General features: G+C 42.1%; 1 protein-coding gene across 1 annotated transcript in view; it reads right to left on the bottom strand.

Annotated features, from left to right (window-relative positions):
* LOC132347501 (transmembrane protein 132C-like) overlaps nt 1–27,606 on the bottom strand; it is a 184,169-nt gene that overhangs the window by 100,677 nt on the left and 55,886 nt on the right. The window lies entirely within an intron of this gene.

Genomic DNA, 27,606 nt, shown 5'->3' with positions numbered 1-27,606 from the left:
TCAGGGCTGAAAAGAGCTTTAAATTCCTGAGTAGCAAGTAAAGATCTCAGAATCCAACAGTATTACAGGTAATAAACAACGTTTTCCTCTCATTCCTCCCCATAATGACTCCTGCAGAGACAGACAGAATCACTGCTCACCCCTTGCAATTAGAGAACTGATACTTAGATGTCAGAATAATTTGGCCAAGGGCCATAAAATAAAAGTAGAGAGAACCAAGGTTACTTATTTTTGCTCTGTCCACAGACAACTTTCCCTACCGTGACGCCCTTGCTTTGCTCATGAATAGGCACTATACTTTCCATACACATTTGGTTCCAATCAAGTTGGGGTGTGGCACACCCTTTCTTTACTCTCATAAATGAGAATAAAAGTGGGTTTCCTTTCTGCAAACATAAAGCTGAAAAACACACCTACTGCCTCTTTGTACTAATATATACCCTGTGTCATCCTGGCAGCCCAGGCTCTGAATTAGACGGTATGTCTGCTATAGGTTGGATCATTACTATTCTTTTTAAGCAAGCAAGAGGAAGATTTCTAGAATGGCTGGGATTGGCAGTTGCCCAGGTGTTTGGTCTTGTATGTAGACACACAGAGCCTAGTGGGAGAAAATCCCTCATGTTGCCTGCAAACAAATCTCTAAACCTGTTTGGACAGCTGTTCATGAACGTTCAGTTGGGCCTTCTGGGGCATGGGTGAGACACTGATACAGAGATTTCTGATAAGATTTGATTACTCACATTGAAAGTTTCCTGGTCCTTTTTATTTTAAAGGATGCTTCTGATGGCCTTTTATGGAATGAAGTCAGCAAACAATTCTAGCCCAGGAATGAATGTCTGCCTATAGGGTCAAGTAAACAGCTAAATTAAATACCAAGAGGGAATACCCAGAATACCACTAATTTTCCTGAAAAGAGGTCTGGACTTGACATTTGGCCCTTAACACTTAACCCTAAAGTGAAAACGAGTATTTTCTCAACTAACTATTATAATATATATTACATATTATATATATACAGATATATGTATATATATATATAAAATTTTGACCATACATATCCAAATTGGTAATAACATATATTTGACCATACATATCCTAATTTGGATATGTATGTGTATATATATACATATATATATATTATAATAGTTGAGAAAATATTAGATACATGATTGATGATACTCTTTTTCAGTAAAATTTCCAATAATGGTACTGAATTCTACCTTTAGTACTTTGTTGGAATCCATTCTCAAGTCAATAGCTTTGTGAAGACCAAGACTAAGACCCTGGGAATTCAGGTTTTCTTTAATTAGAATACAAAGGAGTAAATAAAATTTTATTCTAAGGGACTTCATCATTAGATTACAGCAAGTCAATTTTGAACAGTATTCTAAATACATTTTTAATAAAGTGAGTCCACTTTGGTCCATAACTGACTCTGTTACTGTGTGTTGTAGGTAGTTCCATCATAAAATACACTCTCTGTGGAAAGGCAGGTATCAGGTTGAGGACATTGGAAAAATTCTCCAGTGTTGAATTTTCAGATGTTAATGTGTGTTTTAAGATAGCCTATCGGGGCTTCCCTGGTGGCGCAGTGGTTGAGAATCTGCCTGCCAATGCAGGGGACACGGGTTCGAGCCCTGGTCTGGGAAGATCCCACATGCCACGGAGCAACTGGGCCCGTGAGCCACAACTACTGAGCCTGCGCGTCTGGAGCCTGTGCTCCGCAACAAAAGAGGCCGCGACAGTGAGAGGCCCGCGCACCGCGATGAAGAGTGGCCCCCACTCGCCGCAACTAGAGAAAGCCCTCGCACAGAAACGAAGACCCAACACAGCAAAAATAAATAAATAAATAAATAAATTAAAAAAAAAAAAAAAAAAAAAGATAGCCTATAGACACCAGGCTTTTCCTGTATCTTTTGGGTGTCCCCTCCTTCAACACATTTTTATAAAGGATTAGAGAGAAATGTTGGACTATTTGGAATATTAAAACAGCCACTTGCGATTTTATCGATGTCTCTCTATTTTCAGTGAAGGTTGGTTTTTCTCTAAGCTGAATCTTCCAGAAACCTTGTGTTTACAGTGACACCAAAACAGTGAGCTGTTTGGGGATTTGTGCGTCAACTGTACCATGTGGAAGGGAAAAGTACACCTTTGCTCCCAGGTGATGTGTCATCTACTTGTACCTATAGAGGAAGGAGTCATTTTTGTTGACATTTGAGACATGTTTTAAGCTGTCGCTTTCATTAGGGTTTTTGTCATAAGCCCATCATGATTAAAGCCTCGTGGGATGTAGAGATCAGTAGGAGTGTTCGGTGGTAGATGCAGCACAGATTTTGGTTTACATACAAACTACTGTATATAAAATAGATAAGCAACAAGGACCTACTGTGTAGCACAGGACACTATATTCAATATCTTGCAATAAATTATAATGGAAAGGAATCTGAAAAAAAATATATGTAACTGAATCACTGCTGTATACCTGAGACTTACACAATATTGTACATCAACTATATTTATTTTTTGTTTTCTAAACTATATTTAAATTTTTAAAAAGTTAAACATAGTTACCCTATTATCCAGAAATTCCACCCCTAAGTAACTACCCGAGATATTTTAAAATGGATGTCCACTAAAACTTGTGCATAAATGTTCATGGCAGAATTATTCATAATTGTCAAAATGTGGAAACAACCCAAATGTCCATTAACTGAAAAATAAACCAAAGGTTTGTATCCCCGCAGTGGAATTGTTGACAGTCATAAAAAGGAATGAATTAGTGATACATATTATAACATGAATGGACCTTAAAAACATGATGCTACGTGAAAGATGCCAGTCAGAAAAGGCCACATGTTATGTGATTCCATGCATATGAAATGACCACAATCGGCAAATCCAGAGACACAGAAAACCGACGAGTGGATTCCAGAGGGGGTGAGGAAGAGGGGAGTGACTGTTAATGGGTGTGAGGTTCCTTTTGGGGGGAGTGATGAAAACGTTCTGGAATTACATGGTGGTGATGGTTGCAACCTTAGGTATATACTAAACACATGGAATGGTTCCCTTCAAAAGGTGAATCCTATGAAATGGTGATTTTATCTCAGTTTTTAAAAAAGAAATTATTAAAGCATCCCTGCTTGTCTTCTTTCCCTTCCCTGAGTCACTCCTCTCTCCACCGATGTTTCCTGGGAACACCTCCCACGTAAATTACTTGTATTCGAATACTTGTTTCAAGGTTTGATTTTGAGGGAGGGCAAATTGAGGCAAAAATCCATCTGACTCCCAGTTTAAGGTGAAAGGCAGGTGCGCCCTGCTGGTAGCGCAGAGAGGAGAAGGGATTACAACAGACGATGTTCTCCAGAGGAATCCCGTCTCATGTTTGGCTTCCTGGACTGTCCCTCTTTGTACACCCTCAAGATTTGTAGGCGCCATCTTTACAAAGATGCTCTAGCATCTCGCTTTGGAAAGTGCGGGTTCTCACGTCCCCATTGCTGTGTTGAACCCTGAAGCATCCCTTTATAATATTCTATTAGAAGTGTCAGAATAACATAGCGACTTTCCATAGTGACTCAGAAATAAAATGATACAAATATAGCCCCTTGAATATGCTTTGTCCATCACCATCCTGAATTTGATGTTTGTCATTTTTCGTAGCTCTTTTAACTTCAGGGTTTGGTGGGCTTCTTGGCATGAAAGCTTAAACACATTTCTCACAATTTGAAAAAAAAAAAGTACCCATAAAGTTGAGATTTCAAATCTAGAATGAACAATGGCCAGATCTCATGCAATTTCATTTTTCATAAAGAAACAATCTATTTCATTACCATTTCATTTATTTGACCTAACAAATACTCATTCACAGGCTAGGCTGACAAATTCAACAGATTTTAGAAACCGTTCATCAATATCCAGTTTGTCATAAATTCACTCCAACTTTGGAAACAGGCCCAGAAGCTAATTTTGTATCGCTTCTTGCAAATGATCCATAATTCATAATTACTGTTTCCTTCAAACGTGACAGGTATTTGATTCTGTGAAATGGCAACGTTTGCTGACCACTCACACACACACACACACTTCCTTCAAAAATAAAGGGGAGAGGGTAGGTATTCTCCAAGGACAGGCCATTGCCGGCCACTCTTTTAAAAATACTCTAGGGGAGGGGGCTTCCCTGGTGGCGCAGTGGTTAAGGATATGCCTGCCAATGCAGGGAACACGGGTTTGATCCCTGGTCCAGAAAGATCCCACATGCCACAGGGCAACTAAGCCTGTGAGCCACAGCTACTAAGCCTGTGCTCTAGAGCCCGTGAGCCACAACTACTGAGCCCGCGAGCCACAACTACTGAAGCCCGCACGCCTAGAGCCCGTGCTCCGCAACAAGAGTAGCCACTGCAATGAGAAGCCCACGCACTGCAACGAAAAGTAGCCCCCGCTCGCCGCAACTAGAGAAAGCCTGCGCGCAGCAACGAAGACCCAACGCAGCCAAAAATTAAATAAATGAATAAATAAATTTATAAAAATAAATAGATAAAAATACCCCAGGGGAAATAAAAACAACTTTTAGAGGAAAAAAATTAAAACATGTCTGAGTAACAGGAAGCTACAAGGAGAATTCCCATTGCTTATTTCAGCAAAAAGATGTTAGTTTCAGCTTTATGACTGTCAGCTTTATGACTGTTGGTGGTATGTGACCCAGAGTAACTTTTTTTGTCAAAAATTGCAATTTATTTCAGGTGTTCAGATAGGTAAATTGAAGGCTCTGGGAATTTTCAGCACCATGAATTACTGCTGTGGCTTTGGAATAAATAGGGCTGTATTGACTTCATTCTTTCTTTCTAACCCAAGAAATTATTTATTGAGCCTAGGCATGGGAAGTAGCAATCCAGGGACCTGTTCAATGTTGAGAGAGACCACATATGTATGTTATCCCACTTGGAGCACTTAACCTCCTTGAAAATATGTGAAAAATACCTTTAAAAATATTTGACTATTTTGTGAACTCAAAGGAAACAACTCATTTAAGCCTCAGAGACCATAACAAATTCTTCCCTATTAAAAATGTGATCATAAAACCAATATATTCGTCTTTGGAGGATGGGATGTGATGGCTAGGATAGTTTCTCTCTAGAGACATTGTTATTCAGTACTTGAGAGCTGTATAGAAACAGCCCGAAAATGCTTTAAAGTGGCAAAATCTAGATCAAACAACTCTACACTTTTAGACATTTCATGTTCAGAAGCCATTGGATCAACTCCCAATTAATTCTTCAGACCTTGGAAATAATATTCTTTAAAAAACAATAAGAGTGTTACCAATACTCACTGGTCACTCTCCAACCTGTTCAGCCTCAACCAGGCTAAAAGTTTACACTGAAAATCTTCTGTGGTCACTATTCTATTCATTGGAAATGGTCCACATTTCCAAGATAGGCAAAGCCTTCTTCCTAATGCAGATGGAATTCACAACGTATGTTGATTTCTGCGTGAGAGATATTTCAGGAATCAATAAGTAAATGTGGTACCGGGACCAGCGGACTCTGACCAGGGTTGCCTGTGTCCATGGATTGAGGTCCAGCAGGCATCTCTGAGCCTGATGGCCACAGGGGCTGCCCAGCTGTGCTTCATGGTGTGCTTGCAGGGAAGGTGTCCTTAGTTCACTGCTGAGCGGGAAGAATAGAACCCTGACCACCGTGCTGCTTCTTTTTTAAAAATTTTATTGAAATATAGTTGATTTACAATGCTGTGTTAATTTCTTCTGTACAGCAAAGTGACTCAGTTATACATATATAGTCTTTTTCATATTCTTTTCCATTGTGGTTTATCACAGGATATTGAGTATACTTCCCTGTGCTCTACAGTAGGACCTTGTTTATCCATTCTATACATGACAGTTTGCATCTGCTAATCCAAAATTCCAATCCACCCCTCCCCCACCCCTCTCCCCCTTGGCAACCACAAGTCTGTTGTCTATGTCTGTGAGTCTGTTTAGTAGATAAGTTCATTTATATCATTTTTTTTAGATTCCACACATAAGTGATATCATATGGTATTTGTCTTTCTCTGTCTGACTTACTTCACTTAGTATGATCCTCTCTAGGTCCATCCATGTGGCTGCAAATGGCATTATTTCCTTCTTTTATATTTTATATGGCTGAGTAATATTCCATTGTACATATGTACCATATCTTCTTTATCCATTCATCTGTCAGCGGACATTTAGGTTGTTTCCATATCTTGGCTTTTGTAAATAGTGCTGCTGTGAACACGGGCCCACCCTGTTTGTTGATTGGTCAAGTTGTTGCTGGCAACTGGATTCACCCATCCTCATGGTGACCTTCTCCTAGCATGACACCCACATCATCTACACACATAGATTATATCACAGTGAGCAGCTGTGTTCTATATCAGGGTCTAGAGAGGTCTGGACAATCCCATTTTGAAGATGCAGTAATATTTTCAATAATTTAAAGACAGAAAATATGTAATGTTTCAATGAAGAAATGGCAATCGATGGTTTAAGAAACTGTGGTACATTTTAAATATATACATTTCCCAAAATAATTCCTTCAACACATAGAGATACTTTTTTTGTAAATATACTCTTCACAAGATAACCATGACATTTGAAAATGTGAATTAGGGACACATGGTAGATATTTTAGCTTGATGATGGCACATGATTTTAAGATAATTGAATATCTTGACTGGCCATTTTTCTTCCACCCTTTTGTGTGATTTCGTTTGCTTGGCATCAACCACTGGCAGTAATGTTAAGTGGCTTAGTTTATGGCTTTCTTGAATTTTGAACGTTATCCCTTCCAGGATTTTGCTACTGAGCCCCACCCCCAAGAAAGGACTTGCTGAAAAGCGTCTCCATTTGTGGTTAAAAGAACAGCTCTGGAAAAAATAAACGTTTTCCAGGTTTATATCTTTTATTACAGAACCTGAACCTATTCAGCAAAATAATGTCCACTTTTTTCCCAGCAGACTCTCAGCCCAATGTGTCAAAGCAACACTGGCCGGATGTCATGCCAATTTTCAAGTCTGCAACTTTCCCATTATCTCTAGGGCCTTGTTTTTAGCAGAAAACGTTTGTGCTGAAAATGGACATTATGAAAGAGAACACAAGAAAGTCTTAACTCAGGTTCTGATGTTGTTATCAGTTTCAAATTTTTCAGACAATTACTGGCAAGAAAGCAAGAGGGTTCCGTTGATTTGGAGAAATTTGAATTGATGTAACTAGCAGCAAACAAAACACTAAAATACTTGAAACTTTAAAATATGAGAATGGTTACGAAGGTCATGTTTTGTGGAGGAAAAAATACCATGAAGTTTGGGTGATTATTTTTCTGTAAGGGTTTCTCCCTAGTCTGAATACAAAACAACACAGATAGGAAAGTGTAATTGTTGTCTGGGGGTATTGACGCCGAAGATGTGTATTGAATTGCATAGATGGAGAGGGAAAAATAATTTCCCAAGAGATGTGGAAAGGAGAAGGGTGCAGCAAAGCTGTGGTACCCATGGTGTGCAATATCACATCCCCCGCCCCCTGGAAAGAGCTAAAAATCAAGAAGCATTTTTAAAACCTCTTAAAAGAAATTTGTGTCTTAAACCCTTGAACTTTGAACAAAGGGCATTCCTTTGAATTCTTGAGACCCATGTATTCTTACTTCACACACAGTTGGGACACATTGGGCTATTCATTCAACAAACATTTATTGATTAATTAAAAATGCCCTGGTGCTGTACTAACTGAGTGCTGGATGAACAAGTTGGACACAGATTCTTCCTTGGGGAGCTTACAGTCTAGATAGAGGTCGTGTGGTTTCCTAGGCAAAAGTGGTTTATAAATTAGACAGTCAGTATAGGACCTGATACGGGGAAAAAACAAACAGGAGCAGGGAGAAGTGACAGCAGACAGTGGATGGCAGCAACACCATAAACATCAAAGGTGAAATTCCAAAGAGCTCGTCCTTTGGGTCATTTATAAGGCAACAAGCTGGCTTAGACCAATGGCTCCAGTGACAGTCAGTGTTTTCTGCATGGGTCACAGCAATAACCAGCACCCACAGGGTGACCCTCAGTCCTGCACCTGAATTCAGCTTAAATCCTCCCTCCATTAAGACGGCAAGGAAGTGGAATGCTTTTAAGTCGGTTGACTCTCCATGAAACATGATTAATATTTAAAGGCATTCACTTTTGTTATAATATGTATAGAATCACTCAGTTTTTTATTAAAGTATAGTTGATTTATAATGTTGTGTTAGTTTCTGGTGTACAGCAAAGTGATTCAGTTATACATATATATACATATTCTTTTTCATATTCTTTTCCATTATGGTTTATTACAGGATATGGAATATAGTTCCCTGTGCTATACAGTAGGACCTTGTTGTTTATCTATTTTATATATAGTAGTATGTATCTGCTAATCCCAAACTCCTAATTTATCTCCCTCACCCCTTTCCCCTTTGGTAACCGTAAGTTTGGCCTCTATGTCTGTGAGTGTTTCTGTTTCGTAAATAAGTTCATTGGTAGAATCACTCAGCTTTAACATTGCTGGGAACAGGAGATTTCTCGTCATTATCTGACAACAGTCCAGTTCCTTTTGTCATCACGGCATGCCAGGTCGATGGCTATTTTACCTAGAACACTTTTTATTGCCCATCCAACTTGGCCAGTGGCTCTGATATACCATCGCATCCACTGATTCACCACATCAAGGACGGGAGGATTGAGATGAGGGTTGGAAGACCCTTCCACAGCCCCATGTTTGTTCTGTAAGCACAAACCTGCATGCTGAGACCAGAGGAACATGCATGTGAAGCCACCCCGCACACACCCTGCCCCAATGCTGCAGATGACTGAAAGGATATAATGGCATTTCAGAGAAAGTGTATAAATAGAAAACAAACCCTAGGAACTGAGAACTTGTTTCCAGGAATAGGTTTATAACTGAAGAAGAATTGGAAACTTAATTAAACAGGTGGCAGTCAGGCATATTCCCTTTAGGAATCAAAATCACTAAACTTATTTTTAAAAGCAGAACCATTCCTGCACGGCAACTTGGGGACAGACCTTCAGCCTGGGGTAAGCTAAGTGCCAACATTGCTACCCAGAAAAGAGTTCTAAAATGATAAACTACACATAGCTATAAGGTAGGCAGAAGCCCACTGTTGCAATGTGTAAAATATCGTTGAATTTTCTGAAACATTCATTGCTACTACCCTGATCCAGAAATGTGAACAGGACTAAAATCTGTCTCTGTAATACTCCAGACATCCATATGAAATGTACAGACGTCAGCACAGTATTCAGATGATTGGCCGACGTATTACCAATCCCAGGATAAGGATGTCTAAAACCCCAGATGTTTGACATCACAGACACGTGGCTAACTGCATTCTGGGGAATGGCTCATCTCACATTCACCCGCATCCTCCAGATTGGTACCAATTAGTCATAACTGTGTGAGATTGCATTAGCTTCTCTGTTATCCAGGGAAGCAGAAAGCAATCCCTGCAAAAATAAGTCAAGTAGAGGAAAAAAGGTGACTCTTATGAAAATAAATTTCAGATCATGGCTGTACTCAAAGGGTAAAGTAGATGGAGTGAGAAAGTGTGTGACTTTCCAAAATTCAAATACCGAAATAGAAATTAAAGGTGAGAGCTGGTTGATAGTACACAAGGTCAACTAGTCAGAAAAAATGGTAATCAGGGTTCCTTAGACCTTCTCTCATCTACTTCTACTTTCTTCATGGAAAAAGACCAAATACCTAAGTGTTTGGTAAGAAGGTGGCGGTGGGGGAGTGTGGGAGGAAATAAGGGAGAAATATATACATCGTCTTTAACGTTTCGCTTTTAATCTTGTCAATAAAAAGCCAATAATCCTGTAAATAATTGAAATAATGTAGTATTAAACTTGTAAAATATACCCAAATCCACCATCTTATATGGGATGTATAAATTTGTATGGATTGAGTACACTAATATGGTAATAACAGTGAAATAAAATCTTTAAAAGATGCCAAGAGAATTAATCATTTGAATTGTTCAAGTAAAATGAACAGTTTATTCCCTGGACAGTTACCATATTCAAATGTGATCTTATTTCCCTGTTAAGATGAATCTCTACAGACCATGCAAATATTTGCTATTTAACACGGGGTCATTCATCATTGTGCGGTGTTAGCAATTGAAGACTTTGAGATTAATTGTTATTTGACACAGAAGTTCATCCAGCCAACTGAGCTTTAGGTGGAAATGCAGTCTGTATAGGCAGTGACCCCTTGCCTCTTTTCTGCAGCCTCCAGGGAGCAAAGTCACGTCAGTAGCTTGCTGGACACGGATTTGCCTGTCCATTTAGCAGATTGGAGTGTATAGAGAACACCCTCTAGCAAGCCTAGGCAGAAAATTAATAAGTGCACCTGAGTTTATTTCCTTGCTAGCTCTGTTTTTCCTCCTTCTTTTCCTTTTTTTTCCTTTTTATCCATGGCTTGAATTTTTGTTATTTCTGCTCCTCTTTTCTTTTTCTTTTGTTTTTACTTTTTACTGATGAGTACGCACTAAAATCTAAGAAATTTGACATGCTGAAAGAAGAGGCTTGAAACTACCAGTGAATCAAATTGTCATTTAGACATTCACATTTTTGGTGCTGTTTTCAGATCACGTACATAATTGAAATCATTCAAACAAAAATGTGAAGACTTTAGGGAATCAGGATTTTCACTTTCTCCCCAAATGAAGATTAAGAGGAAAATACGTTAATCTTATTTTTCTTTTAGGGCCAAATACAATATATAAGGACAGAAAGGACAGAAGGGGATTAAGAGGGACACAGTTTGGAAACTAAAGCAAATGCCAAATGTGAGGCAATCCAAGAAGAAACCCAGTTTATTTCATGGAGACCCTAAAAAGAAATAAACAACAAACCAGGCCCCTCCGGGGCTCTACAAAACACAGACCCACTAAGCAAACCCCTCCTGGCCCAGCTTGCTAACCAGAATGACTCAGAGAGGTGAGGCAGGTAAGTCAGCCCCTTACTCCATCAGTCCAGTGGGAGATGGCTGTGTACCCCCTGGACCAGATAAGGCCTTTTCTCTGCTGATCGCTTCCAACCTAACCCCGCTCAGCTCTGTCCCAGGAAGAATAATGGGCTCCTCTCACCTGGGCATGCTGCCCCCTTGGGCAGGGTCTCGTATGAAATATTCCCAGGCTGGTATCCCTACCCCTATGTGGGATCTATTAAGGGTCCCAGGACTTGCACAACTTTAGCCCCCATCAGAGAGAGGCACCCTCTCTCCTCTGCTTCCCCAGGGACAGCTCTCTGTGCTGCCACCAAAGGCTGCTTTAGCTTTCTCAGTGTGTAGGACCCCTGTCCACTATGCCCACCTCCCCACAGGGAATACACCTCCAGCTCTGCCAGTGGCCTAGTCAAGATGCTCTCACCAGGCCAGGTTAGGGTTGGGGTTAGGGTTAGGGTTATAGTACAGCTTTGTCCAAATGAACCCTCCCCACCTCTCCTCCATCACCCCATCCTGGCCCATTACCACTTCCAACAAGGGAGAGTCATCTCACTGGTCATCAGTAAGTGACTTTGAGACGTCCACATGGTGGCCTGTCTCAAAATTCACCGGGGGATCTGTTATCTACCCCTTCTGGGTACCTTAGTCCAAGCTCCCAATAAACCATTCTGTTACCATAATGCACAGAAAATTTCTGTTGCTTAGTCCACCTCTCCCAACAGATTGGGAATCTTTAAAGTCAGAGGCGATATTGTATTCATGGCTGTGTCACTAGGTTCCAACACAGAGACGACCACAAGGCAGGTTCTCAGTAACTGCTTATGAATTTGATGCCCAAGCACCTTACCATTGAGGAAGCAATAAGAGCATGATGAGGAAGGGTCTGAAATTGAGGTGTTGTAACTGTACATAAACAGTTGTACAGGTTGTGCACTGCTCAACTAAGAAGGCTCTATTCACATACATGATCATATAAAAGATGTTTCCTAGTGTTGATTAGGGTTTAATGTGAACAGTCTCCCAGAAAAGCCCTGTATGGGTCAGACGAACTTATCTGTCTCTCTTAATCTCTTTCCCTTCTCAGGTGGAATCTCCACTAGGGTAATTAAAGGTCTGTCAGAACACAGTTGACTCAAAGATGAAAAAGTGAATCAGAAAACTGAGTCATCAATCCATGGGTGTGAGCTCATAACCTGGACTCTTTTCAACAAAATCAACTTCAAAACTATCTTAAAAAAATATGGTTTCATATCAAGATATAAAATTAATTGCACAAAGACCAACAGCCATGCGGATCTCAAAAAAGTTGATGATACAGTCATGAAGAATCATTCCATATTAGGAATGAGAAAACTGTTCTTGATTCTGCATATGAATGCAGCAAAAACTTCAAAGAAATCTCTTTACTAGGAATGATGAGATGTAAAGACAGGCAAAGTAGTGAAATTATTCTCTGTTGCACTGCAAGAAAATGTAGCCGTTAAAAGGAGTATTTCTACGGCTTGTTTTGATGTTTTCCACAGTTGATTCAAAGTCATAAACTGAATTGTTTGTTTCAAAGGAAGTTTCTACACAGAGGACTTTTCGAAAGTATTTCTGAAGCCAGTAGTTTGTGGTAGTGTCACGGAAATCTTTCTTGAATGACGGTGCTGCCCTGGGGCAGAGCCTGGCCTGGGCACAGCTGGGGGGATCAAGAAGCAGAACGGGCACGAATGAATTAACAAGCAGAAAATTTCTTCAAACTACAAGGCTCCAGCATTGAACAAAACGGAAGACAACAACAGCAAAAAGATCCTCAGTGAGAAGGAAATGACTCTTATTGGAAGGACGCTAAGTTACGTTCATAAGCTGTATAAACAATGAGACACAACAAAGTAAAATCGCTGCCATTTGAAGGATAGAAATAAACTGGTTTATTTTCTTTTAATATATCTATTTATTTATCTATTTTTGGCTGCGTTGGGTCTTCGTTGCGGTGTGCGGGCTTCTCATTGCGGTGGCTTCTCTCGTTGCAGAGCACAGGCTCTAGGTGCGCGGGCGTCAGTAGTTGCAGCACGCGGGCTCAGTAGTTGTGGCTCACAGGCTCTGAGCACAGTAGTTGTGGCACAAGGGGCTAGTTGCTCCGCTGCATGTGGGATCTTCCCAGACCAGGGCTCGAACCCGTGTCCCCTGCATTGACAGGCGGATTCTTAACCACTGTGCCAGTGGGGAAGTCAAGAAATAAATTGTTAAACTTCCTATAAGTGAATGGAAAAAATGGGGGAAAAAAAACTGAACACGTAACTCCAAAGAAGGCAGGACTGAAGGGGGAAAATAAGCATTAAAAAAAGAGAGAGGAACTTCCCTGGCGGTCCAGTGGTTAAGACTCTGTGCTTCCACTGCAGGGGGCACGGGTTCGATCCCTGGTCAGGGAACTAAGATACCGCATGCCACACGGCGCGACCAAAAAAAAAAAAAAAAAGAGAGAGAGAGAGGGAGAGAGAGAAGTCCCTTTCTCGCAAATGGTCTTCACTTCTCTCTACTTGATCATCCTGAGTCATCCATCCAGGCCCACCTCAACCCACCCCATCTGGGAGGCCCCTCTAACACTTTATGGTGAAGTGACTTGGTTTCCTCTTATCCTGATCCTAAAGGCCACACCTGCCTGCCTTATAACATCTAAAATGTTTTTATTACAATCATTTGATATCTCCTTGTTTTGGACACCCAGAATCCATTGCCTCTTTTGCAGATTGTGGCTTGTGAGTAGGTTTAGAGAGAACAGCCCTCCTCCCCGTTCATGCTCCAATACGGCACCACTCAGGCTTTAGGGTGAACCATGGGAAGACAACGAGTGCCCAGAATCTCCTTGAAGGTTCCTAGTGACCGCCATAATTGGGTCAGAGATAAACACATGACCTAGAAACCCCAGAGAGGACAGCATGGGCGACGTGGGGGCAACGAGCCCTCCGACGCATAAATCTGAAAGCATTTACAATTTACTGCGGTGAACACAAGCAAACGTGTCTCAGGAGACAGCAGACCGGGAGTCATTTGATGAATGGCTTCTTGATTCTTCTGTTCCATTTAGAACTGGAAGTGCGGACGTTCTGACTGTTCAAGCTGAGGTCTTCGTAGCTTTTCGGAAGTCCTGAGTGAGGCTCCCTAAGCTTTTCGTTTCCCCAACCCCATCGCCCTAAAACTCTGACCTGATGAGTTGCAGATCTGCAAAAGTTGACCTTGGTCATCCACCTTGTCAGAACCTAACACTCAAGGTCAGTTTCCATTTCTTACTACCCTTCCTGTACCATCTTTCTAAATGGCCCACATGTAATAAACACTGATTAATTGATAGCACATCTTCCCAGATGATTTGTAACTCATTCCAATACCCAGTCTATGGACAGACACCACCACCTCAAGACCTAAGAAGGGCTAAGCCCGGGAAGGCGGGACCCATACTGCAATCAGAGTGAAACCCAGAATTTGATGGGTGCTAGTGAAAGGGAAGAAAAATAGCTTCTTTTCCACTGGACAGAAGCCTGGAGAGAGGTCATTCTGGATCTGCATACAGCCCAGATTACCACATGTTGGAAGAGTCTGTCTGATAATGCAGCCAACACAGCAGAAGGAAGAGCTGGGAGGTGGAACAAGAGAAACCATGTCTCATTAGCCCCTGGATACAGCTGTGCCTGCAATCCACATTGCCAACAGATGTTCCAGTACCTGAGCTAAAAATCCTCCTTTGTTAAAGCCATATCCATTTTTGTGTGTCACTTGCAAAATAGTTACATGATTCCATAAAGTCAGGACCACATATTTATCTTGGTCTCTCTGGCTTTTAAAACATGAGAAAATACTGAAGAAAGAAGGGAATGATGAAGAAAAGAGAAAAAAAGGAAGGAAGGCGTAGCAAGAGTGATATTTAGATTTTAATTGAACAGGCAAACTAAGAAATAGAAAGGATATAAGCTGGCAGCCTGAGAATCTCCAAAAACACTTGTTCTACCCCAAGAGATGCTGCCCATGAAATAAAAGGCACTGTTTATAAGCTTTATATCACAGTCCCATGGGTGTTTTACAACTAAACCTCTTCTTTTAAAATCTCATTATTTCAAAAAGTAATTTTAGTTGGATTGTGAATTATTTGGATCAGTGGGTTTTGATAAACAAGCTTGTTCTAAACTGATACACCAGAAAAACCATTTCTAAGAACAATTAAAAATGAATTGCTTTTTTCATGCATCAAGAGAACCCTCGGTGGAGGTCTCATAGGGGACCCAGCTGGGAGATATTTATAACCTCAGCACAGGCGACCCACTGCTAACTCACTGATCCCAAAATTTCAGTTCTGTATGACCACACAGAGCAAAATGAAATGAAGGATTCTGGGTCTGTATTCAAGCAAAACTTCTTTTAGAAAATTAGAAATGTCTGGGCATCCCTGGCTTTTGAAAGAGGCAAGGTGGGGAAAGGCAGACGTGGAAAAGAGGAGAATGAAGACCAGTTTTACAAATTTGGGAACTATTTTTTACCCTCTTCTATGAGCTGAGAAAAAATGGAACCCAAGATCACTTTTCAGAGGCACAGTTTGGAAACACTGAATGCATCGTAGCTCCGTGCTATTTTAGGGTGGGTACCAGCAAGTCAGAAGAGCAGGCAGGTAGCACGAGTGATGAGGTTGGCCAGGGAAAGTGATAATCCGGGGATCTCAGGACTCACCGTAAGTCAGACCACTACTTAGCACCCGTGAGTATTTTCCAGGTGTGCCAGGTGTTTTCACAAATGTATTAGTTTTCTACTGCAAACCTGGGTTAAAATGCCCACTTTTATCATCTCCTGGCTTCCCTGGGTCAGAAGCTCAGGCAGGTCACCTGGGTTTTCTGCTGCGCATCTTACAAGGCAAAAGTCAAGATGTCGGCAGAGGGGTTCTCCTCACTGGAGAATCTGCTCACCAGCTCAGTTGGAATGCTGGCTGAGTTAATTTCCCTCTTGGGCTTTTCCACGTGACCTCTGTGTCTCCAAGCCAGCAACCACACACACATCAAATCCTTCTCGTGTTTCCGAGCCCTACGACTTCTTTCTCTTTCAGGCTAGAGAAAGCTCTGCTTTTTGTTTTTTTCTTCAGCCAAGCCACACGGCTTGTGGGATCTTAGTCCCCCAACCAGGGATGGAACCTGGGCCCTCGGCAGTGAAAGCACCGAGTTCTAACCACCGGACCGCCAGGGAAGTCCCAAGCAAGCTCTGCTTTTAAGGGCTCAGTGATTACACGGGGCCCACCGGGCACCTCCAGGCTGCTTGCCCTATTTTCAGAGCGACTGACTAGTAACCTGAATTATAGCTGCAAAGTCTTTCTTGCGTGTAAGGTAACATATTCCCAGGTGAGACATCAGGGGAGAAAGTCATAGGAACCAAAATTCTGCCAAACCCAATGACATCTACATTTTATGTGAAATTCTGAATTTTTAATTATCGACAACTATGCAAAAGTTTTTTTAACATTTTGTTAGCCCAAGAGTCCACTGCTTGGGTCTAGCCACGTGCTTAGTAGAATAAAATACCAATATGGGTGCTGAGATCACACATCGGTACTCAGTTATATGGGGTTGTATTGCCTTGGGGGGCGTAGCACAGTACAGGTCTGTTTCCCAGCACGTCACTGTGCAGAGCAGGGCAGGGGGGTTTCCTGCTCTATAGCATCCTTCACAGACCCAGGCACCTTTTATCTTGTACATCTGCTGTGTCCTTAGGACTCACCCTCTTTTACAATCAGCCAATGGATGGGAGAGAGAGACTATGGAAAGGTCAGACCTGCTCTTAATTGCTTGAGCCCAAAGGTGTCACACATGACCTCTGCTCACATCCCATTGGGAGAACTAATGATAGGTCTCCGATGAGTGTAGGGAAAATGGAGAAATCAATCTGCTATGTACTCAGAAGAGGGCACCAGAAGAATCTGCCACAAAGGTTAACAAAGAGATCCAAAATGTGCTTTTATTACTAGAAAAAAGTAATAACATCAGTGTGACTAAAATTCATCATAGAAACAATGGGCTATGGGGAATGTACTTGTGGATTTCAATCTGAGAATTTGAATTAAAAGATATTTGGCCAAATATCCTTATTCCTTAAAGCCTTTTGGGTATCTGTAAAGCCTAATTTGATTAACAAAATGATTGATTTAAATGCAACTCCTCAGAAACCTAGAACATCACAACAAAGGGTGGTCTCTAGAGTGGAGAAAACGTGGATTGTCCAGGAGAACAGAGAAAAGAGGAGTGGTCATAGCCTGCTGGCTGGTCCCACACTTTCCCTTCTCCTCTTCCACCTTTGTAACTGAGATTAAAGTTATCTGGTGAGAAGGGAGATGTGCTGAGCTAATAGACTTCATTTCCCAGTCTCCATTACAGCTAGGTTTGGGGCTGAGAGCTGGCCACAGGAATATAAGTGGACTTATTTGGTGCAGCTTCTGGAAAGGGTCTTAGACTGGGTGACTCAGCCAGAGGATGCACTGGGGGACAGTCATGCCATGGGGGCACAGGTTAGAAGACAACCTGACGGTCCATGCTGTTGTTTGTGGTGGTGGTATCATTTTCCATATCTATCTATCATCTATCTATCTATCTATCTATCTATCTATCTATCTATCTACCCATCCATCATATCTATCTATCTATTATCTATCATCCATCTATTACCTATCATCCATCTATCATCTATCTATCTTCTTATCTATTATCTATCTACCTACCTATTACTTATTTATTTACCTATCAATCTATTATCTATCATCTTTCTATCTAATCAATTTATCCACCTATCTATTTATCTAGATATATTTAGATAGATCTTTATTTTTCTTGATTGATATGTATGTATGTCAATAATATAATATTTAACTAAACCTCTATTTTGAGACATTTATGTTGCTTAAAATTCTGTACTGTCGTGGTTATAAGAAAGCACTGCAAATAAGCTTTCCGTCCATGTCTTTACACATCTCTATTTTCTTAGCATAATTCCAAAGAAACAAAATTACTTGGTTAAAAGGCATGCTCACTTATAGGTACAAAGACTGTCACAATTCTTTCCCGAAATTTGCACTTCCAACAAAAAGGTTTGAAATGCACTTTAACATTTTTGTAAAGTTATTGGCAATCTGGTTAGCATAAATTGAGATCTAGTAATTGCTTTCATTTATATTTAATTAATGATTATTGAATTTGAACTTTAAATAATGCATCCTTTGACCATTTGTAGTTCATGTTTCGGAGATTTCCTATACAATATACTTTGTGATTTGTACTCCATTGCTTCAAAAACTGTGGGATGTATTTTAAACGGTGGGGTTCATTTTCTGATTGCATTCAGATCCTCACCAACAGCACTTTGAACTGGATGTGGTCATCACAGCCTATAGCTACAAGAGAAGACACAGATACTCAGAGAGGTTAAATGTCTCACCCAACATTGTGTGTGGAGAGGTGAGGATGTGAATCCAAAACCCTGACTCCCATAGTCTTTTTCAGAAGAGTATATGATTTCCTCCTGCCTCTTCTCTGAAACATTCACCACAAATAGATGCTTGTTCAGCTCGTAAGACTGAGGTGGGAACAAAAAATAAGACAATCCTTGGCCAAGTCCTTGTAGTGTGAGGGTCAGGAATCTGCATGAAGGTGGCACAGGATGGAAGGCAAGCAGTTGACTAGGGAACAGGAAACAGGTTCAATCCTTGCTGGACTCTGATCTGAGTAAGTCAGCCTCTGAGTCTCACTTTCCTCATCTTAAAACAAAGGTAATGATACCTTTGCTGTTTACTTCAGCCAGGTAAAAATCAGGTAATGAAATCGGGAGGGCAGCATAAAAGCAGCTATGAGAGCACTGAAAGGGAGTCATCATTAGACATAAAGAGGCTGCCCTCGATGTGCCAGCGAATGAGATAATTGATATGAAATGATTTTGAAAGTGTGAGATGTTCAATATAAATATACAACACTGGGATTTAATTACTACCCCTCTTAAGTGTCTGTGCTAAGTGTCAAGCTGAATGACCCCAACACATTTGCAAATCTTAATTTTTTTTCATCTAATATGTTCATCCTTAGAAGCAAAATTGCTCCAAAATGAAAAATAGAAATCATATGATCATCTCAATAGATGCAGAAAACGCTTTTGACAAAATTCAACATCCATTTATGGTAAAAGCTCTCAACAAAGTGGGTATAGAGGGAATAGACCTCAACATAATAAAAGCCACATATGACAAACCCACAGCCAACATCATACTCAATGGTAAAAAACTGAAAACATTTTCTCTAAAATCAGGAACAAGACAAGGATGCCCACTCTCACCACTTTTATTCAACATAGTATTAGAAGTCCTGGCCACAGCAATAAGACAAGAAAAAGAAATAAAAGGCATCCAAATTGGCATGGAAGAGGTAAAACTGTCACTGCTTAGGATGACATGGTACAATACATAGGAAATCCCAAAGATGCATCAAAAACTATTAGAACTCATCAACAAATTCTATAAGTTGCAGGACACAAAATTAATATGCAGATATTTGTTGCATGTTTATACACAAATCACAAACTTTCTGAAAGAAAAATTAAGAAAACAATCCCATTTACAGTCACATCAAGAAGAATAAAATACCTAAAAGTGAAAGATAAGAACAGGATAAAAGCTTTGCTTGAAGAAAATAGTAACAAGTTGTTAAGGTTGTGTTTCATGGGAAGTTAACTCTCAGGTGGAGATTAGCACAGAGGAAGTCTACCTGCAAGTGCCCCCAGGATGAACACCTGCAGAAGGATGGTGGCATTATTTGGAAGAGGCAGAAGATGTGCTACCTTGTAGCATCAGTGCTGGCCTCAGTCAATCCCACAGGGAGCTCTGAGGCAGGCCTCCCCAGGAAGAGATGCACACCCAGCATCTGGGACAATAACTCTTTCCATCTTTAAGAGAGGGTCTGGGTGGTGCATCACAGCAGCATGACAAGGAAATACTGTCCCAACTGTGGGCAGCTTCCCTAACTTCCCGCTGCACTTCTGCCCAGAGATGCCCCTTCCCACACTCAAACCCTCCTAAACTGTCTTTGGATGGGAAACCCACTCAGGAGCAGTTGGTGGGGGTGGGGTTTGAGGCTGGGGAAAAAGATAGTAGGTAGAGAGGAAACGGCCTCTCCGACCCCTGCAGGATCCTACTAAACACCATCTGCTGCTCATCTTTTACCTCTTGAAATCCAAGTTCAAATGCTTGTCATTAGTGGAGCTTGTGTAGATGTTATACAGACAAGACCAATGACAACTTGATGATCATACTCTCTTCTGATCAAATAGGTGCCCCGGGTCTGTCCCATGTGACTGTTTTCTATTAATAACCAGAGCAGCTGCAATCCTAGGCTGGACCACACTGCATGAAAAATCCACATTGTCCCCAGGTTCCGTCTCAATTAGGGGCATCAAGACTTAAGTACCAAAGAGCCACCATCTGCATCAGATGTCCTCTATAATGAACACCAAATAAAGTGCCTTCACTAGCCTATTTACGGCACAGAACTCATGGGCAGCCTAAGAATGCTGTTTATCTAAAATAATAAGAACAACATCCGAATGTTTAGAGTGGGCATCGTTTTCAAAAAGGAATTTTTTGGCGGTACTTAGGATATGGATACAGTAAGCCAAAGGGGTTTCCCTCTTTCCTGCCCTAGGCAGATGTGGAGGATTTGCAATGCAGGAAATAAAACAAAACAAAACAGGCCACATGGCAGTGTGGAAGGAATGTTGGCAAATATTGGATTCAGCAAGTTTCTGGGATATAGAAACCAGAATTAATGGGACATGGTACCAGGATCGTTGGATACAATATAGGATAACACAGTTAAATTTCAATTTCAGATAAATGGCAAATGCATTTTCAGTATAAATATGTCCCAAACATCACATGGGACATACTTACACTAAAAAGCATTGTTTATCTAAAATTCAAATTTACTTTAGCATCTAGTAGTTTTACTGGCCAAATCTGCAACTGTAGCATAACCCAAAGGTGAAAGATTAAATGAAACAGGCCACTCATTGGCACAGAAACCAGATTCAAATTTCGGTAGAGTGTGGACTCTGGATTGAAGTGAGCCTGAATTTAAATTCTAACGCGTCCACTTACTATATAAATATCCTTGGTTCAATAAATTTCACCCTATTCAATATTCAATTTTCTCATCTGGAAATTGACTATAATAATGATGTCAAACAACCTAGATGAATTGCTATAACAACCCTTCAAGCTAACGGCTGAACACCAGAAAGTTTCATTTCTCATTCATATCAGGGTCTAATATGGTCAGTGACTGCCCCCTGAGGTCATCCAGGGTCCCAGGATTCTTCTGCCATGGTCATTTCTCACCTGAGTCCTCTTGGCCGGACAGCAGGTGACACATATGAGGTATGACTTTTATTAGGTATGATTATTACACGTTAAAATATTCTAAAAACTCCCAGCACAAAGGAAGATGCTTCACAGGTCTCACCTATTAGGACAATTATTTAAATTATTATGATTCCATACCACGGTGTTTGTAGAAAGAGTACACCCATGCTTTTACCCCAACCTAAAGAGAACAGTGTGGGTACGAAAGCCATATTCTCGAGCTAAGATTCACAAATGGGGGCTTCTCTTTCTTCTCTTCAATATGTATCTGCTTTTGCACCATTTCTGTGATGGCTTTCGAAGAGGCTCTGGAATTTATCCCAGTAATAATTAAATGCTGCTCATGCCACGTCCTGTGTTCACCTAATTGTCTCCTTTGTGTGCTGGAATAATACATAATAATCAGAAAATTAGCCTTGTGGCACAACGTAGGAGGAAAAAGTGGCTTGCAAACCTGGGAACAATAATTAGGATTTTGCTCAAAAGTGCCCACGATGTGGGCTCTCTGAGGATGTGAATTGGGGTAGCAGAGGGGAAGAAAATTCACAATCAAATGGACAGAGAGAGCAACATAATAGGTCTCTCTTATTATTCGTTTCTATAATAGATTCCTTGGTGGAAAGAGAAATTAATCATGAAGAAGGACAAATGACCAAAGAAAAACCAATAGCACTGGCCCCATGGTTGACAGTTTGCTGTGACCAAGGAAACTGTTTCACAGTAAGGATGATTTCATGAGGCTGACTGATCAGGCCATAAGTCTTACAAACCAGCCCCTACTGGAAAAATTACTAGAACTATAATACGGCCTCGGGAATAGAGCAAAACTTATTCCTGTTTGCCTGGGACTTTCCTCTTTTTTTTGCACTGAAATTCCTGAGACCTGGGGAACTCTGCCGTCATGGGAAAGCCAGGACAGTGGGTCACCCTGCTCAGGAGGAGGTTATGCATTTATTCCAGAGAGTAGCAAAGCCAGTGGTGATCTGCAAACGGTGTGGAATCTGCACATTCAGAGGCTCTCCATCTGTGTGGCCACTGCTTTCTCTGGACCTGAAGCACTTTAGCGGCAGAGACGGAGCCTTATTCGTCTCTGAGCTGGGGACACGGGGCCTGGCACAGAGCAAGCACTCATTCAAAGTTTGTTTCAATTATGAATTGCACTCCACTGAATGAATTCATATAGACATTAATGAAATGAAATTGGAAAGACCTCAAGGCTAAGGTCGTGAAATCTGACCTGTCCCGGGTCTGATTCTGTGGCCCTAATGCACCTGAACAGCCCCGTTGCTTTTAGCCCCTTACTTTGAGGGAAGCCACCCTCATGTCCCCTCACATCTAGGGCCAGGCCAGGAACCCAAGTGGCTTTCAGAACCAGGCAGTGACATCACACGATGAATAGGACCTTGAGGTCAGGGGGCCTGTGGCATCACAGAAATCTTCCCCAGGCAGGAGAAAAGATTAAGAATCTAAAAACGTTCCTTGTGATTTTTTCAATTCATTCATTACCCCAAATAGTTTGCCTTTCACTTTAAAAAGTCCAAAATTGGGACTTCCCTGGGGTCCAGTGGTTAAGACTCTGCCCTTCCACCACAGGGGGAATGGGTTCCATCCCTGGTCGGGGAACTAAGATCCCACATGCCGTGCGGCGAGGCCAAAAAAATTAAAATAAAGTAATATAAAATAAAAAGTTCAAAATTGATTCGCCTGAGTCTTTAGTAAAACCATTCTTGCTTTACTGGTGAGGTGTCTGCAGGTACACAAAATCGAGATGTCATGCTGTTCTTTACTGGGCAGGATTCAACTGCGAAAGCACATTTTAATTTTTCATTGCAATATGATAATGACGTCACAAGGACAATTTATACAACCACACCACAGAAAAGGAAACATGACAGATGGTCCACACGTCCTTCTTACCAGAACTCTCAATCCTGGACCCCTATATCCTCCCCAGAGGCAAATATAACTATAATGTGTGTGTGTGTGTGTGTGTGTGTGTGTGTGTGTGTGTGCATTTTTTTGTGATTTTCTTCTTTTCTCTGCAACCTGCTTGGTGACTGAGAAGGGTGCTTTGATCTTGAATGTTGAGCCCAAGCCTTCCTTAGTGCATTTGGTTCAGGGGCAGCCTCTTTCCCTGGAGGGAGTAGATGGATGATGGAGTGAAGATGAAGCTGATTGGCTGGGTCAGGGCCAGGCCTGGAGGGCACTTTGCGTCCTCCCCAGTGATTCCACCGTCCTGCTCCAGAGAGAAACCCCTCTGTCGTTCCCTGCCCTGGGATAAGACTCAGGGAGGAAAGACACACCTCCTGATGTCAGGCGCTCATAGAAACAGCAGAGCTGGGGAAAGTAATGAGCCTAGAGAAATAATCAGCCATGAATGAGGACGCCAATTCTGTTCCTGACACCACGTGGAAAGAGCCAGGTGGAGAGAAACACAGACGGATGTTCTCTGTGTGTTATGTAAAAACAAGGCCAGCATAGGTGCACAGCGATGATCTGCATTTTCTACAGGCCCATATATGTGAAGAAATGCCCAGATAAAGATTTGGAATGATCCACACAAAAATGCCAACAATGGTTATCTCTGAGTTGGGCGCTAGGATAAGGTAGAGACACATCAAGTTGAATTATTTATATTAGATTCCGGTTTAATTTTAATATTTTATATTGTTTTTAGAACTTTCCTACTGAAACTCTTTTTCAATGAAAATGTTCAATTTTAAGGTTTGTATCCATTTGTGTGAAGGCATTCCTTGTAATAAGGAAAAATCCATTTAAACCGTTTTTTTAAAATGAAAGCAATGTTCTTTTCCACACAGGACGGTGAAAGGATCTCACACTGTTTACCAGATAGATTGCAGGCCATGCCACTCACCCACGTCTGCCCACGTCAAACCTCAGGTCACCCACTATCATTCATTTTTAAGAGCAGCAGGGATGGCGGTCCTGGGGGGAAGATGGTCCAAGTGTTAGATGATCAGTAAATGCTGATCACATATCAGCTGCCTAGATGCTATCTGCCTACTGACATGTGGTGGGAAACTCCCACACTCATTCACAGAGAGGGAATCACCATCATCATTAGGATGGATTTCCATTAAGCCTCATTAAGGCTTCCCTAGGGACCTTAGATTGTGGTCCCTTGGCCAGGGTGCCTGATGGTCAAGGTTCCCTCTACCCAGCCATCACTCATCTCCTTGAGTGCCTGTCTGCCGTGTCACAACTTCTCCAGGATAATGTCATATGTACAGTGTCTGGGAGACCTGTATCATACACATATGTGTGTATCATACATGTGTACATACGTATGCATAGATATATTCCTAAATATGTACCTAATATATATTCCTATTATCTGTCTACATATATATATACTCCTATACATACATTCATATATATATACGTATTCCTGTACACTATATCTCTCTGATTATCTGTCTATTCCTGTAGAGATAAGTGTATGTGTATGTATATGTATATAGATATATACCTTTGCAGTAAACTAAAAAGAATTGCTGCTCTGACAACAGTAAAGACATTTTGCTTCCCAGACAGCACCAGTTTCCCTGTTTAGTGCTAGTTAACGTTTCCATTAATAATGAGTGAAACACAGCTAACAGTTTCATTCCCGACAACAAAACCTTTCCCATGATGAGACTCTCAGGCTGGACATCTGTCTCCTCATTCTCTCCTGGGCTGTCACCCCACAATTCGAAAAGTGAAGATACATCAACACGAGTAATGCCCCATGCCAAGGGCAGCACTAAGGTGAAATGTGCAGATCCCGGGACCCTGTTCATCGCTGGGTCAGACCCAAGGCACTGCGGGGTTCATGTCCCACGGCTGCTACGCCATCACAGTCTAAAGAAGCTCCTATAGACTTTGGGAGATTAGGGTGTGTCAATGTATGTTCATCAACTGTACAAAGGTACCATAAATAAATAAATAAATAAATAAAGGAGCTCCATGTAGAGTTGAGGGCGATACCATAAACCTAGTTTTCCATAACGTGCTGTCTAATGGGTGCTTTGGTTTTGCACGTGGCCCCCAGCTCTGCTCTGTGCGGAATTTCTTCCAGAAATGAACTGCAAAACCCCGAGGGGGCCTGATAACTCAAGACTTCAGAGGCTGGAGGGGTCAGAGCAGGCAGCGGAGGAGGAGTGAGCGGGGTAACGCCTTGGAAAGTGCAAGTAAGGAGACTCCCTGAATGAAGGGGTCTGCGTCCTGAGTCAAGGCTGGATCTGCAGGCTGAAGGACGCAGCAGAGGCTGGCATCACCCAGGCAGGGAGCCCAGCCCTTGGCCTTGACCAATAGGAAGGAAGTGTCTGTGGCTGATTCTATGGAGTTGAGTGGTCCCTCCCAGCACCATCATGAGGATGAACTGAGATACTGAGTGTGATGTCCGCAGCTCAGAGCTCAGCTGGGCGGGGGCTCAGAGTTCAGAACAGGGAGGGGCCCTCCCCATGGGGTTCAGGACGCAGCGTTTGCGTGGGTCTGCACAGAGCACAGTGTAGGCTGGGGAAGTAGCCTCCCGGGACCTGGTCTTTCCCGCACTCCTAATGGATCGTTAGCTGTCTGTGATTTTTATCAGTCTTGAGCTGGGAGGAAAATGCAAATTAAGGGAAAGCCATCAGCCAACAGAAGCATGGTTCCCGCACCTTACCAGGCCGTGGCTGACTTACCTTCCCCCAGCTCCTGCCCCATTCCTCTTTGCTTCTGCAACTACTTTAATGCATAATTTATGGATGAAATTAATAGACCAATCAAGCAAGGCTATGCACACAGTGCCGTGTTCAAGAACAGATGTTTCCAATAGTGATTATGTTAGAATAATAACAACACGGAAAAAACGCCTGGTCATCAGGACTGCATTGGGAGTGCTAACAAGACTGACGTCTCGCCAATCACACACGAGCCAGGGGCCTATGGCTGCTGGTGGTGCCGATTCTCTGTCTGCCGTGAGATCAGCCAGCCCCACTCCCTATGCCTCAGTTTTAGGCCCTGCATCTCAGGGCAATTGGTAGTTTACTCCCAGGACCCTGCATCCCAGGGCAATTGGTAGTTTACTCCCAGGACCCTGCATCCCAGGGCAACTGGTAGTTTACTCCCACGACCCTGCATCCCAGGGCAATTGGTAGTTTATTCCCACGACCCTGCATCCCAGGGAGAAAGTGGAGGCATATTTTTCAGGCCAATATAGTAGCCAGCACGGTCCTTCTGTTAATTACCTGTCTGCCTCTGGGCTCTAGGATGGGGAGCTGCCCCCTGCCCACCTCCTGTGGCTCAGACTGCAGCTCAGTGAGGTGCTGTGTTTCCCTCTCCCCTCCTCCTGAAGACTCACGGGGTGACCCTTGGGTAAGAGAGAGGCGGGTCCGAGTCCTCACCCCACTGTGGCCCCTGCGATGGGGGTGATGCACATTTCTATGTCTCTCAGCCCCTCGGCTTCCTCATCAATGACACCTCCTGTTGTGAAGGTTACAGGGTGTCACACAGGTGAAACACTCGAGGGCTTACCTGACCCATAGCAAAGGCTCCCCAAGTTCAGCTGAGGTCGCTCATATTTTCTAGGGAGCTTCCCATAAGCCCGCGCTGGGTCCCCGCTAGCAACAGGAGTCAAGACCCAGACTCCCTTCATCCACTGATCACATTGCCTGGAGACATCAAGAAGTTTGGGTTTGTGCCTCACATTCATGAAAGATGGCAGAATTACACTTTTGAATCTGTCTCCAAAGGAGGCTGCAAGCCCAGTGACAGATCACACAGGGTGGATTGCTGCAAAATCCTTTCATCGTGCTACTTAAAACTCGCACCCATCACAAGACCCAATTTCCCCTTGAAACTGGGACAGTTGACTCTTGAACAATTGGGGGATTAGAGGCACTGATCCTCCGCGCAGTCGAAAATCTGCATAGAATTTATAGTCGGCCCTGGTATAAATGGTTTATCTGTATCCACACCCCTGGATTCAACCAAGGGAAGACGATGTAGTATTATAGTATTTACTATTGAAAAAAAATCCATGTATAAGTAGACTCGCGCAGTTAAACCTGTGTTGTTCAAGAGTCAACTGTATCTCCAACACATCTTTTCATTGTAACGTTTGCATTTAAGAGCATTCACTTGTTCATGGTGAGCAGTTAAGCTATACCAATATTCTGAAACCTGATTT

Source organism: Balaenoptera ricei, chromosome 14, assembly GCF_028023285.1.
Source record: "Balaenoptera ricei isolate mBalRic1 chromosome 14, mBalRic1.hap2, whole genome shotgun sequence".
NCBI lineage: Eukaryota > Metazoa > Chordata > Mammalia > Artiodactyla > Balaenopteridae > Balaenoptera > Balaenoptera ricei.
This window is presented reverse-complemented; position numbering and strand designations above follow the sequence as displayed.